Source organism: Amphiura filiformis, chromosome 9 (genome assembly GCF_039555335.1).
Source record: "Amphiura filiformis chromosome 9, Afil_fr2py, whole genome shotgun sequence".
Classification (NCBI taxonomy): domain Eukaryota; kingdom Metazoa; phylum Echinodermata; class Ophiuroidea; order Amphilepidida; family Amphiuridae; genus Amphiura; species Amphiura filiformis.
The window spans coordinates 23,484,951-23,503,326 of NC_092636.1; the positions used below are offsets into that span (position 1 = coordinate 23,484,951).

Sequence of the window (18,376 nt, forward strand, 5' to 3'; positions counted from 1 at the left end):
CTTGTGTTGTAATACAATTACAACTTTACTGAAATCAGGGATCCCTGCTGAAATCAATTACAACTTTTGCCCGCTTTTAACTGAGTATTTGTGTGAATCATTATGCCGTACTGAGGCGAGTATAATAATAGTTCCACATTGAAGTTGTATCCATTTTGAAATCATTAATAGAGTATGACATGAACACAAATGATCACTTTGCATATTTAAAACACAATTTTTTTTTCAAGTCAACCATAAATGATCCAAGCATTTAGCTGTAGGTCCAGGGATACTCCAAACAAACAAATAAATAAATGCAGATAGTTCCTCCCCCCCCCCAATGTTGACTATTTTTCACCTAAAAATGGGGGACGGGGGTGGGACTATACTTGAGTCGGTATGATCCTATAGCATTTAGCTGTAGGTCCAGGGACACTCCAAAACTGGAAAAAAATTATTAAATTAGAGCGTAGTTCCACCCCACCCTCCAATTTTGAAAAATGTTCACCTAAAAATGGGGTGGGCTAAATTAGAATCAGTACAATATTATCAACATTAGTATCCCATCTAGTACAAACTACAACTCATAACATGATGAAGGATATCTGCTTGATTATTTCCAATCTGAGGTTTCATAATTAATAAACAGCTAGTAAAGCGGGCCTGTTTGGCACACCTTTATAAACTTGTATGAATTAGCTCCCACTCAATGATGTAGATAGTATACCAATCCCAACAGAATAAAAACATATCTGACATACTTTTGCATATCTATTGATTTGTCTGTGTTGCTGATTCATTCATAATAATAACACACATTTGTAATGATGTCATTACTGGTCATTCTGTAATTTCAGCCAGCACTGCATTACCAAGAATAGGTTCATAAAATTTTATTAATTTGATAAAATGTACATGCACAGGTATACTACATTGTAAAGTATTTAAAGGAGTATTGCACACTCCTAGCATCATCTGTTTATGACATTTTTCGGTAAAAAGCTTATCCCCAAAATTTGACGATATTTTTGCTAAACAAATTAATCTGTAAGAATTTTTTTGTACATAAACATTATATAACCAGGTTTCCAGTGGTATAAAAATAATTTTTGAGAAAAGTGGGGGGATGAGGCTGTGGATCACAAAATGCCCCTTTAAATCATTTTGCAGAAAATCTAATGAAATCAAAACTTACCACAATATTTATGTGTTCAATGTACATTGTTTGTTTTATTGTTGAAAAGCTATGGCATTTCTGTGTATGAGCGTGCCAAAAATATGTTACCTGGAAAAATACCCAATATAAGTGAGTTTTCCTCACTCTTTCTACAATTCTTGCTAAGGATATTTATACATTTATAATAAATATTTGAATTTTATGTAATAAAATACTACAGTGTCTGAATAGAGATGACTAGCAAATATTTGTATAGTACTCTCACACTCTCTCAGAAGCACTTTCCAAGTAATTTTATATACAAAATTGTAAATTCAACGAAACCTCCCTAATAACTCTCAATTCTGCACTTTCCAAGTAACTCACATAAAATTGTAAATTCGCCAAACGGTTGCGTCCCTGTCGACTTGTATTGACTTGTGTTTCACAACATTGGAACTAGGTGCAAGCATAGCAGAACATTAGTTTATTTCTTTTGCTAGTTCAACACATAGGAACTGTCGAGACTCTTGTCATCTCCATGCCCAGCTCTTGACTATTAAAATGAATATCCATGGCAATATTTTCCTGAGTGAAAAAACTTTCAACAATATCTGGTATTATATACCCAATCCATACCTATATTTATCCACGATTAGTGACCATTAGGGAAAAACGCTTCAAGAAACACCAAAAGAGAGATTACCCAAACCCCAACAAAACCAGGTTGATGACTCAAATCAAGAATTGTTATGCATGCAATATAGGAACCTCTGTATGCTATGCCAGTTATTCATACATTTCAGTTTCAACAACGAATACATTTTTGTTTGAAAGGACTTCCTCCCAAGTATTCAAAAGTGAGCCCATTGGTTTTGTTGTAATTGGCTTGATTTCAAATTAAGAATTCCAGTTCATTCAGGAGTTTAGATGAAACAGATACATACATATGTACAAACCTACACATACGTATTCTCTGTGGACTTTGAGATGGCTACGTAAGCTTACGTACATTCAAAGCAAATGTTAAAACATATTTGATTTCTTAAAACACAGACGATAACATTACATGGGGTGATGCGTTATATTGAGATGAAAATAACGTGACAAGATGACACCAATGTATGTATGATTCTGTGCACTATAATTTATTAGGCTTTTAACATAAGGTCTGTATTTTTCCCCCAAAATTGAATAAATAAACAAAACAAGACTATTTTTTGTTTGGCATATCATTATAGAACTTTATGCCATATAGGGGTATAGCTTCTGTTGTTTTCTTAGAAATGTTTTGATGAAAGAATAATTGCTCGAACTTGGGTATATAGTAGGCCGGCCTACATCAAACTACATGTAGATATCTGGTCTGAAACTAGTGAAATCTATGATCTTCCTAAAGTTTCTGCATAAAATTTCTATGTCAAATAAAAACACTTGCACAATTCACAATAAGCCTATCTATCAATCAATCGATCAATAAATTAATCAATCAATCAATCAATCAATCAATCAATCAATCAATCAATTAATCAATTGAATCTGACAAATTGAACCTAATTGAAAAAAAAAAATAATGCTGATAAAATTCTAAAAATACAGATCATTATGACCAAAATTGAATAAATTATGGTGTATGTGTCCTCCTTTCCTTCATAGTTTAAAATCTAATGTCCTGTGTATTGTTATTATGTGTAGGCTGTGGGTTTCTAGCCTGGCCTCACCCTAGATACATATTCTGGGATGTGGTTATTTTTAATGTGTGCCAAAATATTGACCCTACTGAACACTGAATTTTGAGTAGAACATTAGTACTCATTCTGTGGGTCTTGATTACAATATTGTTCATTCTTTGCATAAAATTGATTACAATATTGTCCATTCTTTGCATAAAATTGTGTATTTTGAGATATACCACAGAGAAAATGCCAGCTATGTGTCAGCTATTGCCAGCTATGTCAGTGTGTTTTGTAAATACCAAACACAAATTGCTTTTTATTCTCTACATGTAAGTCGGCTAACATTAAAGAAATGGTATAAAAGGTTTACAAATGTAGTGGTGTCCACAATTTAACTAACTGACACAAAAAAACAACAAATGGTAATGTAAGCTCCTACCTTCTATAGCAATCTGGATAGGCACACAGGCTTATTATTACAGGCCTATTATTTTCATTGGACCTTGTAACTTGTCTTTCAAAAATAGACACTGTTGAAGACCTTATTTTTTCTCAAGCTCCATGAGGTTATTTTTTACATGGTCATTAAGCATGATTAACTAAGTAATTATTAATTATAGGAAAAAGCTACATTGGCAATCTATTATATTATTACAAAAATAGCCAACTGCCCTTCAAAAGCTTTCAAAATATTGAAGTACAATATTCACATGACACCAAGTAAGTTTTAGGCCTATATGGTTAACATATTAGGCCTATGTGGTTAACATTTTGATGAGGTGACTCGGTGTGAATTTAGCTGAATTTGAAAGGCATATGTTCACCATAATACACTCAATTTGAAAGGACTATTTTGGGGGTACACTGTATGATGTCATTTCACAGATTTGTATAGTTGAAAAGTCACATCAAAGTTCAAAATGTTTCTAACAATACACTTCCTGTTCAATGATATTGGCCCCAATGACCCATACAAGTGAATCACATTTCATTTAGGCATAATTATTGACATCCAATCACTTCATCCATCAGGACTGTTTGTGAATGTGTCCTTTCTGCAAGATACTGATTTAATAACTAGTAGTCATGGTAGTCATGGTAGTAGTACCTCACATCACACACCAATTATAGGCTAATGAAAGTCGATTCCTTGTTTCCCGTTACCCTACTCCGCTCAAAAGCAATTGCTGGCCAAATATTTCATTATTTTGAATAAAATGTTTATTTCTAACAAACTTTAACATACCAATAAATAATTGTGGTTTTAAAATATCATAAATCTCTTTCTGTTGATTTTCAGGGATTTTCTTTGCAGTAGGAGCATGTTATATGGTTAATAATGAATTTATAATGAATACCTACTCAATTCTTTGTCCCGCACTTTTTGATTTGCTCTGATCTCATCCCGTAAAAAATATTGAGAAACTTTTGATAATAGTTGTACAATCACCTTCATGTGGTTGTAAACTACATCTGTAAACTACAAACTGTGATTTATCACATGTATACATGGGTAGTTATTGGTTTACACCTGTAACAGATGCAATAATGAAATGGTATAAAATAATGAATAATGGAAAATGAAATGGTCACCTACACAGCCATGAAAAATTGTGTAACGGGAAACAATGAATTGACTTTCATTGGCCATACCAAGAATGACACCACAAAAATAGATCACTTTGTAATAGCTTAGTAACTCAATATTGACCTCATTTTGACCAGGCTTGACCCTATGATTCACTGTTTTTTCATGTTTTGTAAAAACTCTTTTCACTTCCCCATTCAGTTCTTCCAAGAGAAAGCCACAAGTTGACCACATAAGAATTATTGCCCTCATAGACACATCACATTCAATCATAAACTACATATTCATGAGCCATATTCAATAATCATTAAAACCAAAATTATGAATCATGATGAGCCACCCAAGTGCTACTGTTACACCTTTCCTCAAAGGCTTATCACATTAATGTACATGAATTCATTTTTTCTTACAATTTGATGATGATCTTTAAAAGATGAATCGCTTTTTTGTACAATTATCTTGAATTCTTGCATTAAAGGAGGATTTCATGATCCTAGCATCCTCCTTTTATGACATTTTTCAGTAGATATCCATGAAAAAGCTTACTCCCAAAATTTCAGTTGATTCTGACCATTTCACAAATAGTTTTACATTTTGTTTGTATTTTGTGTCAAAAACAATGCCATAAGTTGGTGTGTGGATTCATTAATTACTTTTATCAGCTTCATTAGCAGACATATGTGAACATGATTACTTACATTGTAGTGTTACACAATGATTAATTAATAAGAAAATTTGAAAGTAAAAGCATTTGAAAATTGCTATGCTATATCAATTGCTAGAAAATTACAACTTAAAATATTTTAATGTACAATTGTAAAAACTTACTAAAAATCACTCATTAAAATATCAATACCTGTATCTGAAAATTACTGCTATTTATGAAAAATATATAAAATTATATTTATGACAATATTTATCAACACAAAAAGGAAGTGACTTGCAATATTCAATAAAATATGGAATAAATGATAAATAAATACAACAAAATAAAGAAAACCCCCATTAATTAATCAAGGTCACAGTCAACTGAGTAAATTAATAAACCACGCATTACAAATTGTGATACATACAAGATGACAAACCCTGACTGAATTCTCACCTAATGAAATCATAGTTCTATATTTACCGTATCAAGTAAAGCATCTAAGAGTCTAGTCATACTAGCTGGTGTGCTACCCACCCACCCAATACTACGCTGGAGCGTATCTTACGAAACTGCCTATCCACATGGTCCATCCCACTATGTATTCATGGTGAGGGTTAGTCACTGGGCAATCTGTCACACTGGCTTCAGACCGGAGACTTGTCATCATAGCTGTGTGTGTAATCGTTTGTCAACGTAAAATCAGCTGGTTTGAAATGAATTATTCACCGTTAGAATGACGTGAGTCCTGATCATCATAGGCTCTATTCTTATGTAGGTAGATGTCCTGATAATACTGCAAAGTGCCAATTTTTACATGATATAAATTTTTAACCCAACAGCGATGTCAAAATTTTTTGCTTCTTTTAAATGTGGCTAATTTCATGTTTTCTACATAGTCATAGGCTTGGCTTGTACACTAAATGAACTTTTTAATCCGTTTTTAATTTCAGGTACATGTAAGCTATTAAAGAAGACTGCGAAAAGCACAAAAATGAGTGTAGCACAAAATGTTGGTCTTTTTGGAAAGCAACTACATTTACTGTATAAGTTGAAATTTTTGCACAATTAATTTTTCACGCTTTACCAATTATAAATTGTTTCCCTTGTTTTTAAATTCACAATTCCAAGTTTCCTTACATTGACCTATACACTAAAGAAATATATTTGCATGTTGTTATTTTCGTGGCAGCAGCTTGGAACACGAAAAATGTGAAAATAAATGTAGCATGAAAATTTCCACTTTTACAGTATTTGTATCTTCCTGAACTAGATTTGACCTAATAATTAAAAGCAGTGTATCAAGTTCAAGTTCATATCAAAAGAAACTGATAATAACAATACTCAGTATTTAAAGGGAATAATCAGGGAAAAAAATCTTGTAAGGACTTGTCACATATATCTAACATCACTTGCTACTCCCACATTGTATGCTATCAAGCCAAATCTTTATCGTAACCATATTCCCTCTTAAATTCAACAAAATATATAAATTTGAGGAAATTCTATTTTTGACTAAAACTTAATATGCATTATTGCAGAAATGAAAATAATTTTAAGATTACAATCTAAGTTAAATGATTTAAACTGACAAAGTACTTAAAAACAAACATTCAACATTTTCTGAAAGCTGTGATAACAATGCCAACCCCAGCAGAACACCTGCGAATTGCAATTCCTTTTGATACAAAAACCACAAACAGTACATTTTCAAACAAACAAAACACATATATAATTCTTTATTTGTCTGGTAAAATATTTTTAACAATGTGGCTACAAAAAGAGTTGTCATTCAGATTTGTGTGGATTTAGCCTATCCTGCTGAAAATAAACCTGTTAATAATTTTAACCACTTCCAGTTCAATATTTGGAGAGCCTATGAGGGGCTGGGGGGAGGGGGGGGGGTGAGTGAGACTTACTCTAGGGAAAATATTTGCTGAAGAAACTGATGGAAAAAAAAATTACATTTTTGTTTTAAAAATTAGCCTATCAGTATCACTGGGTTTTTGCCTGTTCTTTTATATAATAGTTTGATGAGCTTGTAATCGACGGGAAATGTTAGGCTTTTACCACTACACCGAAAAGCAGACCCAATAAGAGTGCTATTTATTAGTTGACATGTCTGTTCCCTATTTTAAGTGTTAAAGAAAATAGACAAAGTATAGGACTTGAATTACTGATTCGCGATGCTTCTGACATGATGTCACTAGAAATTTTCAAAAGAAAATATTTTGCTATTAATCTGCGATATTATAAGGTCTGCTGATTACGAGCTGATCAAAGTATACAAATACCGACGATGGTTACATGCATGCGTTAGTACCAAAACTAATTATTAGCAATTTCAATGGTTTCTACATTTCACTTAAATTTGTCTCCGAAATCAACAAACTAAATTTAATATTCTACTCAAATGTTACAGTTTGCGTATTTAAATGGTTACCTTACTATTTCTTACTTACAATTCTCATAATTCATTTTCCTTTCCAAAGTTCTATAGATAGCTCACTCAAAATGGCTTTTGGTCCTACAGAGGTTCAAAAAGTTGTGTTGTCCAAAAGTCTTTTAGTCCACATCTGTACAGCTTCCCACAGAAACTACATACATTGAACACAAAACCCTGAACTCAATAAGAGATTTTATCACAAAAATTTGCCTGCTGCTTTTTAACCTCTTCAAACCAACACCAATCTATGTTTAGAAAATTCTTGGTCAATAAACAGCCATTCACAGAGAGCTATACAGAACAATTGAACAATGAGAGTTAAGTTGGAGTTTATTCCTGCTAAAAATAGTTTGCAGCAGATGGTGAATGGAAGGATTGAAGATCAATTCTCTCCAACAAAGGAGGGATGATGATAAAATAAACATACTGCCTCATTGGGCCATTCCATATAAAATTCACAATGACATGTATCAGCTAAATGCAAATGGACTATCACAGTTGAAATCCACACTCCCCCTGTGAAAGATTTTGGTAAAATTGTCCACAGGGGAAGTATGAATTTCAAATGGAATGGGCAAATTAGGCAACTCCATTTGAATTTCATACACCCTCTGAGAAAGAGGCTGAATCTTCCACAGAGGGAGGGTATTAAGTGTCAAATAAGAGTTGGTTAATATGCTTTTCCATTTGAAATTCATACTCCCTCTGTGGAAGACATTTCCAATATCTTTTTAAAAACAGGGGGAATTTGGATCTCAACTGCAATAGCCTGTTTGCATTTAGCTGATACATATGTCATTCATAGCACATGAGTGCTATTTTTAGTGCTCAACAATGGAATGGATTATCTAATACCATTCTGGGGCATTTAATATATAAAATCACTGCATTGAATGATTCTTATTCAATTTTTCTTTCTTTTATTATGATAATTGATCTCTTGCATGAATATTGTTACATGTATACTGTAATATGAAGTGTTTTTTTACCATAATTCCTCCCAATCATGGTGTTGCATTGTTGGATGCTACAAGGTAATTCATGGACCACAGTCCTGTAGTGAAATATTTAGTCAGTACAAAGTTTGTGCAGATTTCAGATGAGATATTTAAAAATATGTTATACCACCGGCATGTCCAGGATCTGTTCCTGCAGGGGGCTCAGAGGGACTTAGTTATGCAGGGGGCTTGATGGCTAAAATTGCCCAAAAAGCGGCTGATTTTACATGATTTTTTAACAAAGTGCGGGGACTTATCACATCTGGAATCTGTACCAAAATGTTCGAAATTTTTTTTTTGGGGGGGGGGCGGTAAAATTATGTATAATGGGGTTCAGTTTTCAGACTCCCTGCTACAAATTCCCACACACTCAGCTCAAACCTATCAAGACCCCGCTCTTCAGTTCCTAAAGATCTTTTCATTGATATTTTTCGACAAGGTTACCGACAGACAACAAGTTATCCCTTACAAGGTTGACATCTTACTTGATCAATACCATCACAAAATAGGGGATAAATGGGGGATTGAAATTGATCCAAGGCCATATTATTATGGAATATCTGACAGAAATTACACATGAATCAATACGAAGACCTTCCCCAAGACATTGACTCAAACATGCTCATCTCTCAGGAGTCACAGTTTCAGAGAATAAGGCCCAAGCCTCGAAATAAGTGGGCGCGGGGAGCAAATTTGCTTTCGTAAAGCCACCAATTGCTCCTGGTCCTTGTACAATTCACATGAACCAGGAGCAATTTTCTAGAACAAATTGCTCCTGGTTACAGTTTTGCACTTGATGCAGTAGTGCTGGTATTACCGGTATATGCAGAAAAGGATTACTATTTGTAAATTGCTCCTGTTTCTTCAGAAATTGCTCCTGGTTGTTGTAAAACCCCAGTGAACCAGGAGCAATGTTCAAAAACAAATTTCTCCTGGTTCCAGTCTGCTTATTTCAAGGCTTGATAAGGCCTAAAAAATTGTTTGATTGGCGTAAATATGGCGCAACATAAATTTCGTTTGATAAAGGCTTTGGAACTTTTTTTCTCCTTTTTTTAAAATTTATTTATTTTTATTTATTTTTTATAACTTTATTATTTATTAACTTTAACAATTTATTTTAGGCCTAACGTTTGAATGTTCAGTTGTTAGTTGGATGTCATTAAACTGTGGCATAAGGCATGATGCTATTTGGGTTCATCAGTGATCTATTTTCAAACCCAGCCTTTTCAGAAGCAATATTTTGGATGATGATGATCATCATGGATTACATTTTGACCCTGATCTCAATGTCATAAGAAGGGTACAGCTTGTACTTTCAATAGGATTCTGTATCCTGTTTATAAGGTCAAATTAAGAGTCCATTGTATCTCAAATTAAATGAGAACTTTGTTTTAACAGACAGACCTATTTATAGATCTGTATGAAAGGGAATTATTATAATATGATCACAGATAATATGCTCTAATTTTTATTACCCAATTTGTTTTGTTTTTTAATTAAAAAAAAAAAAGAATGAATAATTGAATAGTTTTGTGAACTTCATCGGAACTGCAAAGAGGGCCGTTGTACTCTGGTGACTACTGTAGTACTGACTACTGAGTACAGAATATATTAATTATTGAGTACACACACTCAATGCAACCAGTATCATTAGTTTGACAATAAAATGCCTACAGGTAAAAAAAATCTTTAGAAATTATTAGTTTTTATGCGAGCAAAATATAAATTGCCATTTCAATTGATTCAAGATAGTATTTTAAGGGCATTCTATACATATAAAATAATATTAAATGTTCATGCTATCAATTAGGCCCCTAAATAGCGTTCTGCTGACAACAAAAACTGAGCAAAATAATTTAATATCAAGTTTTCTATGCAAATAAATATCAATTGAATTTTTAATTGATTTGAGATTTGTGTTTTTAGTGCACTACACAATTAAGGAATTACCAACTGAATAGTGTGGACCTGAGTGACCTCTTGTATGGTTATTGACCTGCCCTTGCTAGCCATATATGACCTTAACCATATGACCTCAACTTAGATATGCTCAAATGCACATTTAAACATGTGTTATAATGTGGTGCTCTTGATTAGGATCAAACTCCTGCCAAAACTGTTTTAATATTCCTGAAACTTTTTTCATAAATACTGATAATTTTCACAAATGCAATACTAGTCCAAAGTTTATTTTCAGACATGTAGCATTTTGGATTTGACCCCTGGTGACCCCTAAAGGTTACAAAATGTCATAGACAGGTAAATAATTGAAAATGCTCAAATCCTGTTGAAACATATGTGTTTTATACCAAATTACCCCCATCTGATCACAAGGATTGAAAAAATATGTACAGTTTGAGCTCTCTACGATAGATTTATCATTGTGGAGATATTCTACAAAAACACAATTTTCAGGCAAAATTTCAAAATTTTAGTTGCACAAGGGTAAAAATGTCAATTTGCCCCAATTTTGGTAGAAATGGCCTTAAAGTGATGTGAACCAGTTACTGGTAGGATTTTGGGATCTTTTAACAAAAGATGATCACTTAATCATGTTAATAGTAGTGATCATTTCTTCCAAACTCTGCAGGCATTTGGAATGTGCTACCATTACCAGCACATGTAGGCCTATACATGTATGTAGCTTCCCCGGGGTAGCTTCATATCAGAATTTGCAGAACATCAAGAGGGAAGTTAATAGCTAAACCTTGGCATGAACCTATGAGCCTTTTAACTAGAACTATAGATAACTCCTGAACATGGTTAATGCTTAATTGCTTATATTAGCCTTGGCATTAAAAAAGAAAAAGTAACACACTTTCAGCTAAACAGGTCTTGTGGTTCTTAAATACATCAACATTCAACATGATGAGAAATACCTCTCATTTCATTACATGTTTGGCCTATACTTTATGAGTGCAGTACTTTCAACTCCTGGATATTGTGCACAAAACTATTCACTTTTATTTTTTGAGAAAATGTCCAAATCTATTAAATGTTAATGGGGCTTGTGGTGATTCCCAACTATCATTTATAATACTTAACTATCAGAGTCGCTGTATGATGACAGTGCGGAAGTTGTAGGAAGGTTATTTGAGTTTAATGTACTGTATACACAACTTCACCAGATCCTGTTTTTTACATCTCATAAAATAACACTACCTCTCTTGGAAATTGCAATTACTTAAAATTGTCTTAAAATTTCTCTCTTTTTTTCCCAGTGGGAAAAGCATCTGCCACTGCAAATGCAACCAAATTAAAAATCTCTTCTACTGATTTAAGGAAAATGCAAAGTAGTTTTTGAAAATGACATAACGCTACGATTTAAATGTCATCATTTTGCGTAGCTAGCTCATGAATGTACATTCGAATCACTTAAAACTCTGAATGTGTTACATCAATATGAAATTCGAGTTATTAATTTTGCTCATATGGGATGCAAAATTATTAAAGATCCAAACAACAGATAAACACATGTTCACAAATACATAAATGATGAGAATAAGAGATGACATGTGAACTGTCTACCATCTGTGTAGCTGACAGAACACAACAATACAAAGACAGTCTGTGTTATCAAATCGGAATGAAAACTGCAAAATCATATCTTTAGGGTTATGCAAATACTATATACACAATCCATCAAAACTCCCACAAAATGACCGTTTTTTTAACTCTCAGTTTCAGCTAGGAACAACAGAACATGTATACAGTCGGACAAAGGGGTCAAAATACACTTTACTATTCACTGATACTTGCTACTTGCAAACAAAATGATATAATAGATTGATTAGAGCTAGATATATCTTCAGAAAAATGTTGAAATTGAAGGAAAAAAACCCAGCTGTGTGTACAAAAGATATAGACTGGAATATATTTTGCTTTTTTTCTTCTTCAAAAGCACAATAGACCCCATACTGGTACTGATAGTTGACCAGGCTTCCTACGTACATAACAGATGGCTTGAGTGCTGCGTACACTGTACTAGAGAGAACAAAGGATGAGATAGACACAAAGCTATACCTACCACATAGGCAAAATCGCTGATTTCCTACCAAACTTCTGCTAGTATGGTCCCAGAAAAATATATCCTGATCAAAGACAATATATATGATGTGAGTTTGCAAATTCCACAATTTGGAATAATGTAGATAGAATGCTAGAATGAGTTAAATCTGGAGTGATTTTTGTAAATGGTCCTCCACCCAGTTAGGTTCCCTTTATTATTGTCTGCTCCTAAAGCCGGCTCTCAGAATGACCTTTGTGCTGCCGTGACCTCATACTTGCCGGCCTTGCCAGGAGTTTTTAACTCCCAACAAAGCATTTCACAGGAAGTGTGATGATGTCACCAATGCGAGGAAATACCAAGGTCCGATTGCTGCCTTGTGATTGGCTGGTGATGTGGATTACATTGGTAACTAATCAATAAACCATTCAATGTATGTACACACAAAATACAAAGACTGTACCATTATGCCATAGAGGTATGAGGATAATCAAATGAGGGGTTATATATATGCAACAAAACATACGCAATTAAACCTTGATCAAGTACAGCTGATTATTGATTACTGATATTCTCTGAACAAAATGAACCTGTAGAAACTAAATAATTACAATTTCAATTCAGGTTAAAGTTGGAAGATCAAGAGTCAGAGATCTCAGGATGTGGGGAAAGAGCACTGAACGGATGGGTTCCCTGATTTGGGAGGCCTGGCTTACATGTGACGTAATGCTCCTCAAGACATCACTTCCGAGAAACCCAGTAGTAAAGGAGGTTGATAAAGAGGTGAATAACATGAGTAGCCAGGACAAACAGTAACTTCAAGATACATTGCTCACATGCCTGTACAGAAATAAATCATGCTGAAATGTTGGGTAATCAATTGTTTTATATTGGAAATGAAAGTATTTACATGTTGGCCTACTCAATGTTGGTTGATCAATTTATTGGAAATGATGGAATCAATTTATTGAGAAAAATGTTCAACACATAATAAATGTTTTTCCTATATGATATTCATTATGATCAAGATGTCAATACCTCAGTCAACAGTAAATATGTGAGCAAGTGGGTCATGATTCCCTAAAAGACACTGAATAGAAAATGATGATTTGGAATAAAATGTTCGAGGATGTATTTACACACATATTAAAATATGTGTGTAAATTTTTTTTCTTCAATTGCAGACCGACCTACCCTAAAATTTTTTTTAGGCCTTACATGTACCATGCTTACCTTAACATCATACAAGTTCATATAGAAATAATTATAATCAGCTGTATTAAGGAAGCCATTTATCACATCACACAATAGGTCTTGTGGTTCTTGGGTTATGGCCAATAATTACTTTTTCATGTTTTTAACAAACTCAAAATTTCATCATGGGGCAAAAATGTTATTGTAATTATTGACTTTTTTTGGATTCTTACCAACATCATGTAGCTGTGAGTGAGCCTGGGAAACTGAGATAAAAGCCAGGAAGACGCTTTACAATGGCCACAATGTTGAGAGAGCATTATGTGGGTCTGTACATGGTCTGTGTCTAATTTTGAAACCCTAAATATCATGAAAAGAAAGGAAGAGAAAATTAAAAGAAATTAAAATTAATTCAATTTCTACGAACAAATATCGCAGCAGTTATTTAGGGATGCACATAAAATTAACAAAAATAAGAAATAGAAAATTAATGAAATAAAACTAAGCCAATCTAAACTAAGCCAACCAAAATCAAATTAAATTGAATAAGGCCAAATAAAAAAATAAACATGTTTCACGTCCCCTCCCGCTTCCTTTTTTGAGGTTTCTTCAATTTTATTTTTATTTTTTGCAATTCAGTTATAACTTTTCAAAAAATATGTCTAGGAAGTAGAGATGCTTTCTATAGCCTTGCTAAGGAACACTTTTATAAGGTTTTGTGATAGTTAGAGGGGGCTATCTCTTAGAACAACAAATAAAAGAGGCCTCCTCCTTTTTCCAGGCATTATTGTATATACGCTAAAACAGCTCTAATTATGGGTATTTACACCGATTTTGCAATAAAAAAATAAAAAGGCCCCTCTTCCTCCTTTTTTTTTCTGGACGTGAAACATGTTTTTTATTTTACCTGGCCTAAACTAAAAATTAAAAGAAAATATAATCAATCAATCAATGAATCAATAATAAATAAATAGGCCTAAATAATAAACAAATAAATAAATAAGACAGCGTTCAAGCTTTGACTTACTTTTTGTGGCCAGAATGGTGAAAACATAAAGTGAAAGATATCCTACTTAAAGGAACATTTTCTAGGGTGAAATTTTGTGTAGAAACTGAATCTGACATAAAAAATGCATAATTATCAACTTAAAAAGTTTCCCCATAGCACTGTACAGGCATATTTCTGCCCGAAATCCTCAAATATGAGTGAAAATTTACTCTAAAAAAAATAAGTCCTTCAAAATGGGGATACTTAGGGCTAAATAAACACAAACTTGCTCTAGAGGAAGGTATTGGCAAGAGCAAGTTTGTGTTTGTTTAGCCTTAAACCTCCCAGTTTTGAAGGACTTATTTTTTTTAGAGAATCCATTAATTTTTTTCACGCCCTCAAAATTCTTAGGTGTGGGGGTAGCATATTGCAAGTTATTTTCTTTTCTGTAAATCTAGCTTACTTATTTATTATATTACCATTTAGCTATTGAAATACTGAGCAAAAAGACACTTAAAGCATCCCTATAGCTCATACCATTGTGGAGATATGGCCTTTTCAAATAGAAAATGAGGCGAATATCGTACTTTTTTCCAAATCAATTGTCACCCGAACGCTCATGTTTCTACTGCTGCTACGAAAATAAAGAAACATGTTGATCCCATTCAATGCTTTTAATATCACAATTGTACCCTTGTTACACAATTAGTATAGAAAATTAGGCTCTATTTAATAGTGTTCATGTTTATACACTCACAGGAAATCTGCAAGTCAATTTTTTTTTTTTTTTAAAACGGCTATTTTCGGTCAAAATTAGACATAAAATTGAATTTTTCTTGAAATCTATAAAAGATAGGGAGTTTTAAGTGCCAAAATCTGAAACTACATGATATTTTACCTTTGGAAACATATAAACAATCAAGAATTTTATTGTTTTCACCCCTAAATAATTTTTCACACTTTTGTCCATAAGCGTAAGTCAAAGCTTGAACGCTGTCATAAATAAATAAATAAATAAATACATTAATTAAAAGTTAATTAATTAATTTTTTTTTAAATAAATAAAATAAACACATTGATCAAAAGTTATCTACATTTAATCATATTAATGTTCTCATCTAAGAAATCTAAAAAACAATAGATGAAAAGTTAAGTAGTTATCACTGTTTGCCAAGATAAAAACTAATTACTTCCTCTCATTTGCACACATTGCAAGAAATATCAAACTCCAAAGCAAATGTTACAATCACATTAAATTGCTATACAAATGTTGTATTGATCAAGGATGATATGACTATTCAGTCATTGAACCCAATCATACATCCAGCCAGCCTCTGGTATTGGACCAACGGATGCTGGATTGTTTCAGTTCATGGATCTCTGGCTGGGCTGGGTATGTTACCTGCTACCTACTGACATGCTTTGATTAAAAGGTAAAGGGACAAGGTTGAATGAATTGCACATTTTACAGAACATTTTTAAATGACATTGCTATTTTTTATGCTTCCAGTACTAGTACAAATGTAGAAAAAGATAAAATTTTCTTGAAAGAATGGCAAAAACAAATTATGTACATCATCCCTTTTTCTTTTCCTCATTGTGCGAATCATAAGCTAAACAAGGGCATACCGACCACTGGCGACCAGGATGGGGGAAAGCAATATCTGTGGGGAAAGTCATTTAGTAGCAGGTCTGCAAGGCAATAATATTTAATTTCAAGTTGGAAATTTTGCCCCCTCTGCTGGCTCTGTGATCCCGGTACACCCCTGAAGCTCAAGGGTATACCAAAATGGAAAGCTTCCAAATTTTCCATCCAAAATTTGTATCATTATGCTGGCTGTCAGGAAAAACAAAAGTGCTTTCATCAGGAGACTCACCCCCTCCCTCCCTCCCTGAAACATAAGTGTGAAATGATGAAAATTCCAACCCGAAAGATCAACTTTGACTGATATTTTAACTTTTTGACCCCCTCCCCTCCATAGAAACAACTTTCATTCGTACAACGACAATGCCATGGTCCTTTTATTTTGTTCCAGTAATTCAATCCTGTATCTTTACAAAATGGTCTTCAGATGCCCCTAGAGAAAACCAAAAACACAATCTCTTCCTCACACAAAAACAACTGGAAGAGTTAGCATATTATATAATCCAATCCATCAGATTATACAATAGCCCTCATCTTAAAAAAACCCCACATTTTGTTTTTTAACCCATTAAATGTGACAGTAGAAAAACAGTTTGGGAGTAGATTTTCTGTATCTCCCTGTCCAATCCCATCCTCCCACACTTTCCATGAATTCTACAATAAATATTCCCCAACTGATTATTATTGCACTGATATTTTGTATTTGCTTTGCTCTTCTTGACAGCTCTTAACAGTGACATAATATTTTATTGCTAATCTTGAAAAGGAACTTGGCAAAAAGAGCAAATTTTACCAACTTTAATGGCAAACAGTGTTTGTAATTTTAATTTATTTATCAAAACATCGATTTGATCAATTCCCACATGATATAAATCAGTCTTTATTAAAATGATGCAGCGTATATTCAATTATTTTCTGTTTTGACAGTTTCTTGCGTTTCCTGATGTTTAAGAGATAATATAATATAATATAATATCTTAATATGATTTTCTATAAAATTTTGTTTTAACATGTTGTGGAAAGCCGTGGGGAGTCAAAATTGAATACACACATTTGACTTATGTAGCAATGTGCTGTTTGTGTATAACCTGTAAGATACCGGGATCACAGGTGTTAAATTTGACAAATATGCATCATCAGTGGTGTAGATGGGGGATGGGGTTGGAAAAAAATTCCTGAAGTTAACACCTTTTGGTGACAGAATAAGTTTATCTATATAATAATACGCTATTCTCTGTCTGTAGATCTGTAGATCTGTCTGTCTGTCTGTGACTGCTAATGTGAGGCCGCCGTGGGTCATCTGGGGCTCAAACTTAGTGGGTGGGTGCAGCTTGGTATGAGACCGAGCGAGTTTATAATTTTAAAGGTCAAAGGTCAAGGACGGGGTCAAGTTCAATTGAAGTCTAATTTCAAATACTTTAATCGGCAAATCTAGCCATGCCATTGTGTTGACCTTGGACTATCAAACAAAAGTTTCCACGGTGACCTTTTTGTCAGACCAACGGTTTAGAGGTCAAAGGTCAAGAAAGGTAAAAATTTCAAACTGCCCCTATGAAGCTCAAACTTGGTCGGTGGATGGGACTTGGAATAACAAATAAAAGTTTCCACAATGACCTTTTTGTTAGATCTACGGTTAAGAGGCCATAGGTCAAGAAAGGTAACAATTTCAAATTGCCCCTATGGAGCTCAAACTTGGTGGGTGGGTGGACCTTGGACTAACAAACAAAAGTTTCCACGGTGACCTTTTCATCATACCTACGGTTAAGAGGTCATAGGTCAAGAAAGGTAACAAATTCAAATTACTCCTATGGAGCTCAAACTTGGTGGGTGGGTGGACCTTGGACTAACAAACAAAAGTTTCCACGGTGACCTTTTAGTCATACCTACGGTTAAGAGGACATAGGTCAAGAAAGTTCACAATTTCAAATTGCTCCTATAGAGCTCAAACTTGGTGGGTGGGTGGACCTTGGTCTAACAAACAAAAGCTTCCACGATGACATTTTTGTCATACCTACGGTTAAGAGGTCATACCTGTAGGTCAAGAAAGGTGA

The 18,376-nt window shown here is 33.7% G+C and overlaps 1 protein-coding gene across 1 annotated transcript in view; it reads right to left on the bottom strand.

Moving 5' to 3' along the window:
- The window catches only part of LOC140160766 (SPRY domain-containing SOCS box protein 1-like), a 71,520-nt gene that overhangs the window by 21,420 nt on the left and 31,724 nt on the right, over nucleotides 1-18,376 (bottom strand). Inside the window, 2 exon segments of the mRNA XM_072184065.1 lie at nucleotides 12,520-12,583; nucleotides 13,926-14,052. The gene's annotated coding sequence lies outside the window, so the exon portion shown is untranslated.